Here is a 7,599-nt window from a genome sequence, read left to right on the forward strand (position 1 = left end):
CTCCAAAGAAAAAATTTTGTCCAGAAAGAGTTAAATACACCTCTTCTAGACGTGTCAAAATCCTCTCATAATCCACAATATGGTCTGCAACAAACGTCTGCATTCATGTGCATCCATCTCTTCATTCTTTTTATCCACTGCACACCCTTTGATTGTGACATCATCCAAGAAGGGCATAGTCAATTGTGGTATAAAATCCCTGAGTACCCTATTCATAGCATTTTTCATGTGTGCCACTGAGTTTGTTGCTCCCTGTGGGAGAGTACACATCCGTACTAATCCCAAGGGATTCTTCATGGTTGTGATATCCCTGCTTTCAATTGCAAGCTGAAATTGATTATAACCCGAGTAAAGATCACCCAAAGAATAGATCGCTCTGCCTGCAAAAGCCTCTGTAAATTTATCAACCATAGGACCTACACCCACATTTTTTATGGTTACTTTATTGACCGGCTGCATGTCTTGAATAAATCTCAAAGCCCCATTCTTTTTAGGCACAGTAAACCAATTATTTGAGTACGAGGCTGAAGAAGGCTTCAAAATCTTCATGCGAATCTTTTCATTTAGCAAATCCATCAGCTTTGGCAAGTAAGCTTTAGGCACTGGAATAGGCCTCAAGTTCCATGGTACATGTGGCATCGTAAGTATGACCATAGGAGAGACAACATTTTGATCCACACAACCTATTTCACTTGGTTGAAATGCAAATGCCTTTCCATGTCTAGCCAACGTTCGCATAAAACAGTCTCTCTCAACAGGCAAAAGAAACCCTTCTGCACAAACTTTCAATTTTTGTAATGTTTCAGATGTAAATTGATGACCTATATCATTAGGATCCTGTAAGCTTGGCTGCCTTGACACTTTTTCATACACACCCTCACTCTCTGGTGGAAATGGCAAAGTAATTGGTTTCATATTTTTTTCAACTCTCTTATACTTTGTCTTCACAAAGTGCTTCAACCCATTGTAATCCTTCATGTTAAGCAAACAATGCTATAACATCATACATGTCCAAAGAACATACCGACAACACTCAAATTTTAGCCTAATTTTTTAAATGTAATTGTCGAAATTTCAGTCATAGTGTCATTAATATTCAGTCCATAAAGCATGCCTGAAATGCCTTCATTTTTAACTAACAGTCCCAATGCTCTCAGTTCCTTAGTAGCCCGTTTCATAGATATGCGTTTAGCCCTACACATAGCTTCCATAGGCTTAAACCAACATGAATTGTTTGCTGTAAACTGAGAATTATCAATAGTAAATACATGCTTCATTTCATAAAGAGACGAGTACATCCACTAAAAAGCACTACTGTGTAGCCCCGCATTACAGTAATGCTTAATGAAAATCCAGGTCTTTGAATTCCCTTACATAACCAAAGGAGACTCTCGAAGCGTATCTCGATTTCTAGGATTATTAACACAAACAGTAAGAAATTGGACTGCTTTTCTCCTATCCTTGCTTCTGACTCTTTCATAAGCAGAACCATCATCAAGCACCTTTGTTTCCATATGCACACATGTAATATAGGGCTATCCTAAAATCACTGTATATGAGGAATTATCTTGCACAAAGAAGTGTTGCTCTTCTTGTACATCACCAATCGTCACTTTTACATTAGGACATGCATCCTAGAGCTCCCCTAAAGAATTATTTGCAGCCCTCATTTGCCAACCATGATCAGTGTCTAAAGGCCATGCATCATTTTCATACAATCCATGCTCAATGACATTTATCTCAGACCCATGGTCAAGTAAAGCAACACAAGGAGTTTCAGGCTCCCCTATTTTCACTACCGTTTCAGTGGTAGCTCTAGCCCAATGATTTCTTGTGTAGTGACTTCGAGGAATAAATCCTAGAGTCTCTTTTCCATATTGTTGCATTTGCCTTACTCCACCATGCATATTGCTATCAGACAATGCATTTTCAGCCACATTCTTCTCTTTTCCACATGTTGTCCCCACTGATTAGTAGCATTCTACATAGACAATCATGTACTTACTTCATGCTCATATTCAGCCCAAATACCCAACAATTAGTTTCCTCTTCAAATTGCAGCAATGCACTAGTGGTATCACCAAGAAATTGACGCTTCCTTTTAATTATGTCAACGATCTCATCATGAAATTCTCGCTTGGCAATACCAAGCACCTCTCCTAAGGTAAATTCCACCCGACTGTTTAAGATCCGCTCTTCAAGAACATTCTTAAGATCTGTGGCTATCTCAATGTCAGATTGCAGCTTATATCCTGGCTGCTTTCCCTTCTTTTTGCCCTCTTGTTTGTTATCCTATTTTTGCTCCTGATTGACCTCTTCCATAACATGCTCGAGAGGTGGCTGATTTGTAGCTTTAGGCGGATCCACACTTCTTCTTGTCATTCTTTTAGATGTCCTTGCAATATCTTCATCTCTTTTTTATTTTTCTTCCACAAGTACATTCATGTTTTGTATCTTTGCTAAATATGCATATAATGAATATGCATCTACCGGTGATTCCCAACCAGTTATGCCACGAATGTCTTGCCCTGCATGAGACATTTCACTATCAGTGACCTTTCTCTTTTCAGCTACATGTAAAGCATGTGTCCATATTTCAGCCTTTGGATCAACCATCACTTGGCCATGCATTCTATCCAATTGTAGATCAAAAGTAGAAGTATGTATCACCACATAAGCATTTCAGACATCCAAGTCTTCCAACAACTTCTGCATACCTCCCTTTCCAAAATTCAAAGCAAGAGGCAATCTTGTTTCTTGTGCATGGATCTTGCCATCTTTCCAAAAGATGAGCTGTCGTGCCAAGGCCTCTTGATAGGCAGCACAATCCTTTCTCTCGTGCTGCAAACTGTCACACCACATACATCTTTTTCCAGGCTTAGGGGCTGCTGCCCATCCCCTTTCCTCTTATCCTTTTTCATCCAATTTTGCAACCTTCAATTGAAGATCCCACATGTCTTTAACCAATTCATCTAAGACATCTTCCCTAACAGAGGGAACAATAGCAGGTACAACCATAGGGTTAGGCACAGAAGTAGGTGGCTTACTGGATACATCAACTGTCTTTCCCGTAATAGTGGGCACGCTAGAGACATGCAATCTTTCTCTTTTTCTATGCTTTTTCACAAGTGCAGTAACAGCTTCCTTGACATGTCTCCACTCTATTTTCAAACCTGTCTCTGTAGTCTGATCCTCCAGCAAATCATCAAGCTTCTCTTAAAGCTCAGGATCAATTGTCTGTAGAAATAATTCAATTTTTTGACTTGTAAGAGCTTGTTGTTCTGCAAGATCCAACTGCTCAAATCGACTTTCAAATTCTCTTAATAGCCACAAGACCCTTATTGGGTTGTAAAACCCACTCTTGAAAAGTCTTGCGCATAATCAAACTAGTGTCCTTAATGTAAAATTCTTCCCTAAGTGTCTTCTTGAAGACTACCTAGTCAGTATCCTGCAAGTATAATTCAGTAATCCGTGCTTTCAGTTCATGAACAGTAACACGTACAAAATACCAACTCCATGCAGATTGATCCACCCCAAAGAATTCCATCTTTTGAGCATAGATATGTACATATGCAGATACATTCCTGCCCTTGAATAACTTCACCTCACGCTCAACTGCTTGCAAAGCATTGATGAGGCTTTCGGTTTTTGTTCCTGGAAGCCACTATTCATGGATACATTGGGCTAGAACCACTACAAAGGTGATAGTGAAAATCAGAGAGTGAAAGACCCCATGCATTACATTTTACTCAACCATGGGTCCAAAATAAATGTCATGGCAAGCAATGTATATGAGAATGGTCGTTCGCCAGTTGCGAGCTGAAAAAAATTCCTCTAGAGAGCTTTATGCTGCATACCCAAATATTCGAGTGACTATTAGGAATGTATAGGATGACCAATATTTTTTTACACATGATATATATACTTATCCGATTACATTTACATCACAAGAGTGAGGAATGGTGAGCAAAGTTATCATTTACTCGTGTTAGGAGCAGAGATGACAAAAGAGCAATATACAGTTCTTAATCATGTGTGTTAACCATGTACGAAATAGATATACTCTTAGGGATTATCCAGTGCAATTGATTGTAAAGGAGTTTAAGGGTTTTTAGAAGGCACTACTGTAATGGAAGGCTATGGTAGTACTAACTAGAGCTCCATAGGATCCCCATGAATAGTGCTATTATCAACAACATTTTCACTTAATACACATATTTTTACATCCTCATTTTGCCCATTTCGAGCCTTATCATAATTTTTAAAAAAAATAGATTCATCATCAGAATCCAAAAGTATCTCCCCTTAGCCATCTTTAAAACAACGATAGATTCATGATTAGAATTCAACAACTATATCTCTTGTAAATCCATCCCCTCTTCAATCTGCATCAATGCTTGAGTGGTCTTTCCCAAAAACTGCCACTTTCTCTTAATAATATTTATGATTTTATCATGAAATTCACACATGGCAATCCTCAGCACCTTGCCAAGCATAAACTCCACCCTGCTATTAAAGATCTGCTCCCCAAGCACTTTCTTGATATCAATCGCAATCTTTGTGTCAGACTACAACTTATATCCAAGATGCTTGCCCTTTTTCTTTCCTTCATGTTTCGTATCCTGCACTGCATCTTCCATTATATGCTCAAGAGTGATATTTTCAGTCACCTTTTGCTATTCTATGGTATGTTGCACTTTTTCCAAGTATGAATAGGTTGAAAAAGAGTCCAATAGAGCATCCCAACCTATCATACCTTGTATACTTTGACTAGCACATGTCAAATAAATAGTGAAAACCTTCCCTTTCTCTATAGAATCCAAAGCATGTATCCAAATTTCAACCTTCATGACATCCATGCATTTTCCAAGGAGATTTCTCAATTTGCAAACCATATGTGGTATCATCTATAGCTATAAATACATTTCTTATTGCCGTTTCATTAAGAAGCTTCTAGATACTGCCTTCACCAAAGTTTGGCTCAAGAGGCAAACTTGTTTCTTTTGAATGGAACTTACCATCCTTCCAAAAGATTAAATATTTGGCCAATACATCACGATAGGAAGCATAGTCAAGCCTCTCATGCTAGGGGTAGTCACACCATATACACCTATGTACAAACCCCTCAGGTAAGTCTGAGAGCTATTACCCTCCCTTTTTATTCCACCTTTTTATTTAACTTTGTAACCTTCAGTTGTTGTACGTCACACATACTTCAGTAACTCACCCAAAGCATCTTCTTTCATTGTTGGAATAGTAGGTACAACCATAAGTAGAGATGGTTTCAATGTAGATTCTTTATCAAAGGCATCAAGCATAGCCCTACGTGTAGTCTTGGTTTCATTCTTTCCCTCTTAAAAATCCTATTAACAATATCAATTACATATGATGAATCTATTTTTAGCATTTTCTCTATTGTATCATCTTCCAAACAATCTCCCAACCTTTCTTGCAAGGCAAGATCTACATCCTTCAAAAATATTCCACCTGCTAACCCTCTAGAGCAGCAAGCTACTCAATGGCATCTAATTGTGCATACTTGGTCTCAAATTCTTGTAGTAATGTAGTGGTGGTTGGAAGGTCTTTGGTTGGTTTCTCTACCTAGTCCATAAATGCCTTGTGTATGACCAAACTAGTATCTTGAAAAAACTCCTCTCTCAAAGCCTTTTTAAAGCCTACCATACTTGAATCTTGCCTATATAAGACTAAAATCCACTCTTTGAGTGTCTACATGGTAAGCTAATTGACTCCATGGATACTGTGAAACCCCAAAAAAATCCATTTTTGATGCTATATACAATTGCAAATAAGCCAATATATTATAACCATTCAACTGTTTCATCTCATGCTCAATTGCCTACAAAGCATTAAAGGCCATAGACTTGAGTCTAGCCATTGTGATTGTAGTTGCATGTTGCTACAATAGCAATAACATGTGCCTCATATCATCATCAGACCACACAAAAGTACTAGAACCCATTGCATCAATCGTGTGTGCAATCCTTCCGACGGTCTTCACGTTGAGTTCACCAAATGTCAGTGGGGCATCTAAGGTAGAAGGCCTTAACCACATGGGTTTAGGTAAGAAGGTTGCTGAGAGTAAAAGAATAAAAGATTAAGAAGAAGAACTACTTATAGAATTCCAAAATCCAAACACATTGTATGAAACCAAATCAAAGCCTTTCAATTAATGACATGTACATTAGTTCAAGATCAATGCATGCATTGCATGCAACAGTGTAACCCCTTGATGGGACAATTGCCCAAGCACTTTAAGTCAATAGCTCAATTGATACCTTGTCATAGATAAAATTACTACTATAACTAGGATTTTTGCTAACACATACGCTCCAAAATGCATGTTTTAATCATGCAACTCAATGGCAAGAAGTAGCAACTATCATCTAGACATAATACCAAGTGGTAGAAAGCATACTATTGTGTGACAAAACCTTGTATAAGCCACTAAATACCACTTTATCCGTGTTATGATAGTAAATTTTAGCAACAAAAAAATCCCCCCTTGCTTCTTCAAATCCACTCTAATCTTTAGGTTTAATGGTACTCAAACTATCTCTAGTAATAGAGAGCAAGATTACTCAAACTATCCCTGTAATAAAGACCAAGATTCCTTCAATAGATGCCTTTAGAAGCAAGTTTGAAGCTCTCCAACACCATGGACAATACACTACCTCTATTTTACCTTGTTATTCTCTATCAATTTCTACCCTTAAACATCAGAGGAATCATCGCTTGCTATCAAAGAGCATTCAAAGAAAGCTCTTCAGGTCACCATACCTGTGTCTTCTGTAGACAAGCAAAAGTCTTCATCTGTTGTAACCACATGCAAGTACATGCTGGAATTTTTATTACATCAATTATATGTTGTTATATACCCTATTTTTATTGTCAATTTTAACCCTAAAAGAGCCACAAATTCATTCACTTGATGCATCAAGTCCTAGGTTATGACTGGGGGTGTTTTAGAGAATGTCTTTAGCTCAAAGCTTCATGAATGTTGACAAGATAGATGAAGAAGGATTATTACTACTAAAATTTTGTGTTTTGACATAGTGGCCTTTATTTCAGCCCATAAAAACCTTCTCTTTACTCTCTCCAATCAAGCTTTGATGCTCGATTCTTCTTTAATGTCTATTAGTTATGGATCTCTTCCTTGCATGAAGAGGTTTCTTCTCTTTTTCTTAAGTCATGATGGCACCTTGATCCATGAAAACTTCATCCCTATATCACCTCAAGAATTGCACCTCTTTCAGCCCCATGACTTCTCTTTTGACCTCTTTCCTCTTATCCTGCTCTTACTCTTATGCATCATACCTATTTTGGGCACTTTCTTACTTGTCCCATGGACTTTGGACTCTAACTTTTGACCCTGTTGGATAGTTATTGGACACTATCACTTACACAATCTTAAGATCCAAACATATACATTGAGTCTTTTGGCATCGTGTCTTGGATACAAGCACTTACATGAATGAAAGAATAGTCAACATGGCACTGATTAAGACCATTGAAATTCTATGAAATGATAATTCTCTTAGGGTTTTCATGAGTGGACATGTAGTGTCATGATAATGTGGC

Source organism: Lygodium microphyllum, chromosome 28, assembly GCF_053477565.2.
Source record: "Lygodium microphyllum isolate KBCC chromosome 28, Lygodium_microphyllum_v1.1.10, whole genome shotgun sequence".
NCBI lineage: Eukaryota > Viridiplantae > Streptophyta > Polypodiopsida > Schizaeales > Lygodiaceae > Lygodium > Lygodium microphyllum.